Source organism: Ambystoma mexicanum, chromosome 10, assembly GCF_040938575.1.
Source record: "Ambystoma mexicanum isolate Mex_15411 chromosome 10, UKY_AmexF1_1, whole genome shotgun sequence".
NCBI classification, from domain to species: domain Eukaryota; kingdom Metazoa; phylum Chordata; class Amphibia; order Caudata; family Ambystomatidae; genus Ambystoma; species Ambystoma mexicanum.
This window is the reverse complement of record NC_090932.1, coordinates 1,499,702,136-1,499,714,191: the sequence shown is the minus strand read 5'-3', so window position 1 is coordinate 1,499,714,191 and position 12,056 is coordinate 1,499,702,136.

Here is a 12,056-nt window from a genome sequence, read left to right as displayed (position 1 = left end):
CAGGGGCAGGGCCCTCATTGGTTACACCCCCTCTCCCTTCAAGAGCTTCCCAATAGGTCTCCGCTAAGCCCTAGACTTATTCTCATTCTAATTCCCTGGCTTCACAAGCACTCTGGAGAGCCTCTAAGCTCATCCGAGTCAGTTTAGCATTCGCAATAGATTCCATTGCTTGTAATGTAGATATCTTGTACACAACTAAACCTCAATTTAACAAAGTGTAGATATTTTGTAAGTGGCAAGGTTACACGCTGATTCTTAAAACCATAAGCATCCCACCACTGACACCAGTGTAAAGACTGGAGGGGGTGTCTGTACTCCTGCTCTCTATATGGCAGAGGAGAGGCAGAGAGGACCCCAGCCAAGAGTCTCTATTGTTGGTAGCAATGGACAGGCAATCAAGGCTTAGCTCTCAGGAGGTGAGGTGGGCTGGTTCTTAAGTACAGTGTGGTCCCCAAGCACCCACAAAGGAATGGCCACACACTAGTAGTTAAAATAGTCTTTATATAATTAAGGTTCAAGTTTATATACACAATCACTCACTTTGTGCTCAGTAAATCTACAATGGCAAATATATACACAGCTCTACGTGATACCACAATTGCTTTGATTCCTTTTAAAGTGCATTAACTAGATGTCATTTAAATGTCACACAAATAAATAAATCCAGTGAACCAACGATGGACTTAGGAGGAAAACAGTTGGTTAGAACAGTACTTTAGCTACTAAATCAGTTCTGTATGCGGATCGCCCCACCTGGGCAACCTGTAAATATTAAAGATATTTGTACTGCGCATCGTCACCAACAGCGTTGGTCCCCAGGCGCTCTGGCGGATCTGTAAACAAGAAGGTGGGATGGGTTAGTAGGGCGTAGAAGGAGTGGGATAGTGAGAGGAGTCGTGTTTTGTTGGCAGCTTCAACTCTGTATACACTGGATGCTGAGCTTTTGGTGCGAGTATCGGGCGATGTCAGTCCTGGTGTGCTGTTGGTGCGGTGAAGTGCATGCGGATTGCGGTGTGAGAGGTGGTTGTGTTAGTTTGAGTGAGCTAAGTATGTAGAACGTTTTTTTTGGTTAGTGGGTTAAATGCTTTTCAGCCAATCACAAAATGGCTGAATGCCTGGGCTTCAGGATTCCTGCCTGGTGCGGAAACTGCTAGACTAGAGAGCCGCACAGTGGGGGGGAGGCCCACACCCAACTGAGCCACTGAGCATAGCAACCTACTTCGTGGGATTTCGGAGACAATTTAATAATTTGTGCAGTCCCAGACCACAGCTAGAATCGGGAGTCCCGCAAGGCGAGAGGCCCACACCTGGCAAAGATTCAGTATTTGCGCAACGCATTCCCTGTTGTGTTCTAATGAGCTAAGTCTACTGTAGTATTTTAGTGAACTATGTATGGGGAGGTTGGTGTCTATTCTCCCTTTAGGTGTTGGAGTAGGGTTCTCCTCTTACCCTACCATCTAAGTGAGAATGTCTGCTTGAGCATTAGGAGTGGGACGTGCTGTGATGCAGAGGGTGAGTCGACTGAGTGGTTTCGTCTTGGTCTGACTATGTATTTGGTCTGTACGGTCCACCTTGTGCCTATCTCTTGATGTCTTAGCGACTGTCGTGGGGTGCATTCTGATCGAGTTTGGTTGTTTTGTGAGGGCCGAGGTCGGTGTCTTTATTAATCGTCGGTAAGCGGTGTGGGTGTTCTTGTGGGTGGTCTTCTAGTTATGCAGTGAAGAGCCAGGATTTGAGCGGTTTCCTGAATGCTAGGTGGTTTCTTGTGTTCTGTATATTCTTTGGTAGGTCATTCCAAGCTTTCAGTGCCTGGTGAGAAAACGAGGATCCTCCAAGTTTTCTTTTGTTGTAGGGTTTCGGTTCTAGGCATGTCGTTGCTTGATCTGAGCGTTCTTGTTGGCTGGTGTAGGCGTAGTTTTTGTCTCAGAAATTCTGCGCCTTGGTTGTGTATTGCTCTGTGTGATGCACATGGATTTGCATTTTGTGTTTTATTGGTAGCCAGTGCAGTATTTGTAGCGCCGGTGTGATGTGTTCTCGCCGTGGTAGTTTGAGAAGGAGTCTGGCCGCTGCATTTTGTATGCATTGTAGGTTTTTCTAGAAGTCTTTCTGGCATGCCCAGGTATAGGCTGTTGGCATAATCTACTCTGGACATGACCAGAGCGATGATAAGAGTTTTGTTGGTGAACGACAGAAGGGTAGGATCCTTTTTGCTGCTCGTAGGAGAAAGAAGCATTTCTTGAGTAGAGCGTTTACTTGTGGCTCTAAGGTGAGGTTGTTGTCCATCAGGACCCCTAGGTTTTTTACAGTTGACGATGGCGTTGGGGTCGAGCTGTTTTTGGCCAGGGGATGTAGTTAATGGCTCCTCTGTTTTTGGTGACTATCATTTTTTATCTGGGTTGATTTTGAGGTGTCAAGTTCATCCAGTTGAATATCATCCAGTTGAATATACCCCGAAGGCAAAGCTCTAGTGGTTTCTTCTTGGGTGTCTTGTATTTTGAAGATGTGTCGTTGGCGTAGGTGTAGGAGGTGAGGCCATGTTCTTTGATTTTGATTAACAGATATAGGTAGATGTTGAATGGGAAGAAGGATGAGCCTTGTGGTACATCGTATGTGGTGTCTCTTGGGTTGGATTCAAAAGGTTTCATCCATACGGTTTCCGTTCTGTTTGTTAGGCAGGATTTGATCCATAGTAGGGCGGTGTCTGTTATTCCCAATCCTTCTAATCTCGTTATGAGGATGTCATGGTTGACCGTGTCGAATGCTGCGGATAGGTCAAGTAGTATCGGGGCGGTGCTGTAGTCGGAGTCTGCGTTTGTTTTTAGGTTGTCCCATATTGAGAGGAGAGCTGATTCTGTTCCACTCATTGGTCTGAATCCAACTTGTGCCTGGTCTAGTAGGCAGTGTTCTTCTATGAATGCTTGGGTTGTTTTGCAAACGTATGTTTCTAGCAGTTTGGCTATGTATGGGATATTGGAGATGGGTCTGTAGTTGGATAAGTCCTCTACGTTTCCTGTTGTGTCTTTGAGTAGCAGCCTGCTGTACACCTATTTAAAAGCCTCTGGTACTTTACCTGTTGATATTGAAAGGTTGAGGACGTTTCTATGGCATTCCATGGGGGTTCCTTGTTTGAGGAATGATTTGTATATGTCCGGGGGGCAAGGGTCTTCCGGAGAGCCTGATTTGTTGCTTTGATTTACCAGTTTGATGAAAGTCTCAACTGATAAGCTTTGTAGTTTGTTCCTTGTGAGGATGTGTGGGGTCTATGGTGTGATCACGTGGTCTGCTTTGTTGGATGGTAGTGATCTTATTCTTGAAGTGTTCTCCTAGGTCATTGCATAGTTTCATCAATGGGGTTGGCGTGTTGCATCCAAGTTTTTTTTTTAATTTAGTTTATGGTTTTGAAGAGTTTTTTGGGTTTTTGGTGCTTTGAAGATTTTTTTGTCATAGTATTTCCTCTTTGCTTTTTGAATTTCCTTTTTGTATGAGCGAATATGTTGCAGAAATTTCAGTTTGTTTGCAGAGTGGTTGTTTATCCTCCTTCTGATTCTAGTTTTTGTTTTTTCTTTTCATGGCGCTGAGTAGCGGGGTGGACCATTTTGCTATGTTTTTCTTGTGATGGAGTGAAAGGTTTTTCTATGGCGATGTCATCTAGCGATGTTACGATCCATGTGTGGAGTAAGGCTACTTTGTGTCCAGGTCTGCTTCTTCCATAATTGATACTTGTGGTTTGCTAAGTTCCAGGAGTTAATTTAAGTTGGAATATTTGATGGTTCTCCAATTTCTTTTCATGGTGGCTGGCGGTTTGTCTTGTTGCATGTTAATTGGAATGGCCATTGTGATTATGGATGGGATGATGAGTTGGTCGCTCTAGAGTATTTGAATTGGGGGTGCCGTGTTGTTGAGTTTATTGTTTGCAAAGATTGCATCAAGGGTATGGCCTGCTGAGTGTTGCTCCTTTGACTAGTTGTCGATTCATTGTTGCTAGTTGGGCGGTTAAGGATTTTTGTGTGGTTGTGGTTTCTTCATCGAACCAGATGTTGACATCTCAGAGGATGATCAGATGATTGTGCTTGATGGCTAGGATGGTGATTGCTTCCGTGAAGGTGTCTACAAAGGTTGCATCGAATGTTGGTGGTCTGTATATCAGTATGAACTTCAGGTTTGTTTTGGGGTTTACTGATAGATGCAGTATTAAGGATTTGCATTTATCAGTGTTTGATAGCCAGTGTATGGTTGCCAGACCCCCCTCCCGCCCCCCCCTCTTTTGGTTTTCCTTTTTGCTTGGATACATTTATAGTTTGCAGGCAGTTGAGGGTGAGCTTGTAGTTGTCGTCTAGCCATGTTTCGGTTACAAATAGGATGTTGATGCCTCAGTCTGATAAGAGGTTGTATATTTCGTTTCAGTGTTTGGACATTGACCTTGCATTTATTAAATTACAGTGGATTCTCTTGGTGTGATTATGTTTGGTAGTATCTTGTTACGGTTTGTAGTTGTACGGTCGTGGTGTTTCTTTAGTGATGTTGGTTGGATGAAGAACAGCGACGGCTGCTTCTTCAGCGAAGCGGTCCACTAGGTTGGTAGTGTGATTGTTTAATTGTGGCGCTTCTCCAGTGATGGGGATTGGTTGAATTTCATTGATGGCTTCTTCATTGAATCGGTCTGTTAGGTTGCTGAGGCTTTGTCGTCTTGTCTGGTATGTGGTGGGTATCGATGGTGCCCCTCTGGTCTTGTAATGTATGGGGTTGGTATCATTCCACTCTCTTTTTGGGGGTGATCCTGTCGTTTTTCTGAGTGTTTCGGGGGATTATTTGTGTCAACATTCTGGTGGTGTTGGGGTATCGAAGCTCAGTAGTTGTCGTGAGGTACGGTGTAAGATATAAGGATTTTTCTCTTAAATGGTTTGTTCTGGTGGTAACTGTTTGGCGGGGTGTTTCCTGCATTTGAGGCTGCTTCTGCTGGGTGCCTTTGGTATCGTCTGTTCGCGGCAATTGTTGCACGATCTTCTTTCTCTGCGTCCCTTTCTGTATCGTGGCATTTTGGTTCATGGTGCAGAGGTAGTATGGTAAATGATCCTCTGTGATGTATTGTGCAAGCACAGTATTGATGTTTCTCTTTAGTCTTGATGCGCTTGGAAGCTGTCCAGCTCAGTCTGCCCTTTCTGTCAATGGGTTGGGATTGTTTCCTATGGGTGTACTGTCGGGGCTATTAGGTACTACACCTAATGGGTCAGTTGAATACACTACTAAACACAGCTAGATTTGAGATTCCATTATAGTGTGAGAGTACAATGCAGTAGTCAACACAGCTAGATTTGAGGTTCCTGTGTAGTGGGATAGAGGCCCATGCCCAACAGGTCAGTTGAGTGCACTACTAAGCAGAACTAGACTTGAGATTCCTGTGTAGTGGGAGAGTACAGTATAATACTGAACACGGCTAGATTTGAGATTCCTGCACTGGGTGAGCAGCTCATGCCTAACAGGTCAATTGAATACAGTACTGAACACAGCAAGATTTGGTTCTCCCTAGAATTGGAGCAGTTGTGTACGATATTGATCACATCTATACCCAAGGGTCAATAAAAACAGTTGTGGACAATATTTAAACGCAGCTAGATTTGAGACTCCTGCGCAGTGGGAAAGAGGCCCACGCCAAACAGGTCAGTTGAGTACAATACTAGACACAGCTATACCTGAGATTCCTGCATAGTGGGGAAAGAAGCCTACGCCTAGTAGGTGAGTTGGGTACAATACTAAACAGAGCTAGGTTTTGTCTATTTGTTTGCTTAAGTGGCTAGGATTCCAGGGTAGAGTATTTGCTCCACTCCTAACCCAGGCCACTTCTACCTTACTGATCCTTGTAGTTGATGGTTGACGACTGGCCACTGGCTTACCCCACTGACACCCGCCAATACCGTCTGGTGCCACCTTTGTTTGGAGCCGCCCTTTGCCTTGGGCCCTTAGCTACAGGGCTGCTGGGCAGAGGGCTGCCCAGGAAGGGTCAGCTAAAACCAGGCAGGGCAGCCAATTGCAGGTGGTGGGTGGGGTAGGAGGTGGGCAGGGGGAGGAATCAGGAAGTGAGGTAGGGCTGGGGATAACAGTGATCATGGAGGAGCAACACAGGGGCTGGGGCCAACAGAGAAGGCGGATTCCAGGTGGATTGAGGCCCAGAGGGTCTCGGAAGTAGTTTCTACTCACCAGGCTTGCAGGCGGGCACTGAGGCACGAGCAGCGTGGGTCAGTAGCCCCAGCGGACTCTATAGCAACGCCAATCAGGGCCGCTGTTGTGGGCCGGAGTGGCCAATCTGGGATGGTGGGAGGAGGGCAGGGGAGGAATCGAGAAGTGAGGGAGGGCTGGGGATAACGATGATCGTGGAGGAGCAACACAAGGGCTGGGGCCAACAAAGAAGGCAGATTCCAGGTGGATTGAGGACTCACCAGGCAGGCACTGAGAGAGACGCGAGCAGCGTGGGTCAGTAGGCCCAGCTGAATAAATAGATATATCGTACAAGCCCAGTCCATATATTGTTCACCAGAGTCTTATTTACTTCTAATTGTTGTACCACCCTAATGTGCCTGGAATAGCAGAGTTCGATGTCAGGTCGCTGACAGATCCTTCTTGAGCGGCTCCCTTTAAAGCGGGAGCCACGGATCGTCGAGAGCCCACGAGGAAAGCGTGAACACGGTCGCTGCAGCAGCAGCTTCAGTTCTTGCGGTGCTCGTTGACGATCGTTTGAAAACATCCTGCAAGCTGAGGCGTGCCATGCACCTCGATGACAAGTGTTCGTTACTGCAAAGAGTTACTGAAGAACTTTGGCCCTGCGAGGGTGCCGAGGAGTCCGGCGTATGGTCTTCGAGTGGCGGGAAACCCACCGTCGGATTCTCCTCGGTCATTGACTACCTTGAGTTTCTCCGGCAGGACGAAAGCAGTCGACGATGATGAACAAGGGAGTCCTTGGATCAAATGTTCTTAGGCAAAGGGAGCACGGCGGCTCCAGTCGTCTTCAGCTTCTGAATGATTTCTAGCAGTCAAAGGCCCCAAGATATACTATTCTCCCATTCACTCTGCTGAGTCACACTTAGGCAACCAATCACTCAGAAGAGCGTTCAGGCTGTCGGGCAGCCAGTTGGGCGCACAGTGCATTCAGGCCATTTGTCTCCATCCAGACACACGCAGCACAGAATATGTATTCGTACAAGCACTCTGCCATTCAGCACTACACACTATTCATTCCAATTTCGGGCAGGTCAGGGCTGTCTCAGTCACTAGACTCCCACAACACAGAATGCGTATTCGTCACCCACTCCATTCACCCATGTCCCACCCCGCGGGTGTACCCACAACATAGTCATTGGGAAGCCTCCAGCCAGTCTGGCCTGAACTTCCCACAACACCATATATGGAACTTCCACCCAACAGCCAGCCAGGGGGAAGGGACAGAGTCAGGGCTTCCCAGGACTTTGGGAAAAGTAAGGTAACAGGTGATAGAAAGCCAGATTTCTGCCCCAGACAGGAGTAAATGAGATGGGGGGGGGTCACCAGGAATGTGTGGGCAGGCCTCCGAAAGGATGGGGCCTACAGGTTAGGATGGATGCTCATCTTCTTAATTATCGGATGTGTGGGCGGACCCACGCAGGCGCTTCCCCATCATTAAAGGATGATATGCACCAAACCCACCATTTAGCTCACATAAACTCACAACTCCTCCCACCGACCCGTCTGCCTCACAAAATCCAACAGCACACTGCTCCTCCTCCTGCCTCTCACCCCGTCACCTCCCACCAAAGCCTTCCCACTCAGCTCAGCCACACCCAGTGCAGACAACCAAACCCTCATCAATTCTCTCTCCTCAACATGTTTCACACCTAAGCAGAAAATGTCCCACAGTCTCAGGCACCCCACACACCGCACAGTCCCTCGACTCGCGCTTCCCCACTCGAAACAGTCAGTCATTCAGCCCCACATGCCCTATCCTCAACCGATTCAGGATCACCTCCTCCATTCCAGACTCCTCGCATCCACCTTCAGCGACACTTTCCCACGAACACCAAACATCCACCTGCCCTTCACCCCACTCATCCACCTCTCCTGCCACTCATCCATGACCCGTCTCACCACCACAGCTTTCACCTCATCCACACTCAAAGGCAACCTCACATCAACCGCTCCCCTTCTCATACCCTCACCTGCTGCCAGATCCACCAACTCATTACCCAAAATGCCACTGTGACTGGGGACCCACGCCAACTCCAAATCCATTACCCCATGCACACACTGATCAATCTTCCTCCTGATGTCCAAAATCACATCCTTCCTATCACCATCCCCTGCCACAATCGCCTGCAACCCACTCAATGAATCCGAGAACACCACCTTCTCATACCCCAACTCGCCACCCTATCAATCGCCAATGCAATCGTCACCAACTCAGCCGTACACATAGACACATCATTCGTCAGTTGCCCCACTTTATACTCCCCAGTGCTTTCCAGATAATACGCCATACCCACTCTCCCAGACATAGGATCTTTCGAACCATCCGTGAACACCTTACATCCTACCTTCCTGACCCAAAGTCTTGATCTCGCCCCGCAAACCCCTGCCCTAGGGAATGGGCCCAAGGAGGAGAAAAAAAGGGGGAGGGAAAAAATGTCGTTAATGGTTCTGGGGGAGTGCCCCCCCTCCACCCCCCCACTAGACCACCAGGGAATTGTTTTTATGGAAAGGGGGTCATGATTTCTAGCCCTCCCTGGGGGAGAATTATCTGCTCCTAGGAAGGGGTATCTGACCCCAGGGAGGGCTGCATGAGATGCCCCCCTTTTATCTGCCTGCAGGGAGGGTTGATTGAGATGCACACCCCCTTGCATTTGGTGTGGGGGGAGAGGGCCACACCCTTTACATTAAAAAATTCCCTGGAGGTTCAGTGTGCCCTCAGCCCCCCCCTGTACCATTTTCAGTTTTTTTCTTTGTTTACCAAACTTCCCTTGGCACAGATGGGCACATTGGTGTGCCCATCTGCCCCAGGGTGCCCAAACCTTCCTGCCCCACCCACTGGGGGGCCTGTTCCACGTTTTTTGGTGGACCCCCCCACCCCAAATGGAGGGGGTGGGACCTCATGCAACCTTTCGATGGAGCCCCAGGGAGGCCTGCATGAGGTGCCCCCTCCATCTGTTTGGGGTGGGGGGTGAGAGGGCCTCCCCAAAATGTTGGACAGGCCCCCAATGGGTGGGGCAGTAGGTTTAGGGCACCCCGGGGGCAGAATGGCACACTATTGTGCCCATCTGCGCCAAGGGGAGTTGGGTAAACAAAGCAAAAAAGTGGATGAGACTGGAGCTGGATTGTTGGTGGGAATGGGCCATCTGGGCAGATATTTTGGTGGGCTGGGACACAATTGCAGGGGCAGGCCACAAATTGACCCCCTTGCCAGCAGAATATTGGTGTTTCCCTGGGAGCGGATGTCTCCCATGTGGGTTGTCCGTCTGCAAGCCCAGGCTACACCTCTGGCTGTGCTACATTACAAAGGTCACCTCTGGGGAGGAATGGGGATCCTGCCGGGGCTCCCTGGAGCTGCTGCTGTGCTTGGGGGACGGTACACCGACATGGATGTCCAAGGCCGGGGACATCACCGCCAACGGTCCTGGAGTTGCGGCTGGCCTGCATTACAGCTTTGCCCTTCGGGGCGGTATTGGCACACTGCCGGGACTCCCTGCTGGGGAGAAGCTGTAACGCAGGCCAGCCAGAGCTCCAGCAAAGTCAGCGGTAATGTCCCTGACCTTGGGCACCCTTCTCCCATGTGGGACTTTGGCGGGGCTTGTGGGTAATGCATTCTGGGGTGATTTGCGCAAGTCGGACATCTTTGGATTCCCACGGGTGTCTTTTCAGAAATGCATGGGGTTCCCTATTTTCCTTGGTGGTTTGGACACCCTAGGCACATATTTGTATGGTGTGCGCTTCAGAAAAAATCCTGAAATTCAGCTGTCGGAAAAGACTTGGGGTTGTCTGGCAAGGACAGCCACCCTGCTGTGTGAGTGACAGCCAGGCTGGAATGAATGGGGGAAAACTGTTTAGAAGCTGGTCTCTTGGACTTGGAAAGCAGAGTCGACCACTGGAACGAAAGAACCGAAGACGAGCTGACGGAAGAGGACTGCTGCAACTCCTGGACGACCGGTGAAGCCCTGCTGCAGGTCCGAATTGCCTGAAACTCCATCGACAGAGAAACCCTTCAAGGTTAACTTCTTACCTTGCGTTTGGTGGGAACAACCAACTCGCAAGCCACCTGGACACTGTCCCCATCCTGGTCGAATTTTCTTCAGAGTGCTGTTGAAAACCAGATAGCCAGGGGGCAAGGAAACCAGCTTGTGGACTTTAAGGCACTTGCACCTTAAACTAACGTTTTGCCAAGCTTGTGGCCTCATCCCTGGACAGTGCAGGAACCTCTTGACGTCGTCCTTCTTGTCCCCACACCTGAAGCTCAGGAACAGCGAGATCTCCTCAAACTCACAGGAACTGCCTCAGCTAGAGCTCTTCTTCACTAATCTTTTCGGCCACAGGGAAAGTTTGGGAAACTTTCCAGACTTAAACGCTTGTTTAGGGAAGGACAAGCCTTCAAACTTTTCGCCTGGCCAAATTCTTCTAAAATCTGTGGCAAAGACTTAACCGCTTACTACCAGAACTTTTCTATCCTATACAAAGACTCTGAACCATTGACTTTGGCCCAGGCCTATGAACTGAATTGCTGGTTGTAGTTTACTGAAACCCTTTGCCCTGCCTATGAAAGTATTTGTGGTGTTGACTCTTATAACCTTGTCTTTTTACCCCTTTTTACAGTATCTGAAGTGCCATTTTGCTCCCACTTCAGGGGAGCTGAACTTGTTCAGTAACTTATTGGTTGTGTATTTGTAGTATATTAGTATATGATATTGAGCTGCTCTTGCTAGTGTAATGTTTTCAAACTGTAAATAAATGTATATTCTTTTACCAAAAAACCTTGAATAAGTGTTTGTTTGAATCACTGTATTTGTTGGTCCTATGTGTAACTTGTTCTACTGCTCACTCAACTCTTGAGAAGTCTGGGTGCTCAACCACTGCTACTACATAACTGTGTAGTACAGGCTTGTACCGAAGGTGAAATTGTACTGACACTTGTAGTCTTAATTGCATGTAGTGTTCCCCAAGGGTACTGCATGTGATTCTGCCTAACAGCGACGTGTTTCGGTGGGTGAGCTGAGTGAAATGTCAATGTGTTTTTTCAACAATATGGACTTTGCCGGGAATTGTGGGTGATACATTTTGGTGCGATTTGTGCAAGGCAGACCTCTGCGATTTCCCACGGGTGTCCTCTTTTGGGAAATGCATGGGGTTCCCTGTTTTCCTTGCTGGCTTCGACACCCTAGGCCCAAATCTGTAGGTTGCCCACATGAACAAAATGTGCTGTGCCGAAAGGCTTGGGGTTACCAGTGGGCTAGACTTTTTCTTTAGCGCCCAGGTAGGTATACCCACACATGTGAGGTACCGTTTTCGTCGGGACACCCCGTTGGAAAGAGGGAAGGTATGACATCTGTTGTTGCGATGTGCTTCAGTCAGTGGACAGAGGGGAAATATCTCTGAAATTGGCTGGAAAATTGGCTGGAAATAAATGCAATTCTCAGACATTTCGCTCTGGCCTCCCATTTAACACGCTGCCAACAACACATGGCCAACCTTCCCATGTCCCCACACGTGTCCCAATGAAAACGGTACCTCACATGTGTGGGGGCACCAAGGGGAAAGTCAAAAACACCAGATATGGGCCTAGGGTGTCCAAGCCACCAAGGAAAACTGGGAACCCCTTGCATTTCTGAAAAGAGGACACCTGTGGGAATCCAGAGGTCTGACTTGCGCAAATCGGCCCAGAATTTATTACCCAGAACCCCTGGTAAAGTCCAAATTTGGGGGAGCGGGAATACAATTTCCGCACATTTCACTCTGCTCACCCACTGAAATACGCAGCCAACAACACATGGCCTACCGTCGCGCATTCCCACAGTTGTTCTGAAGAAAACTGTACCTCAAATGTGTGG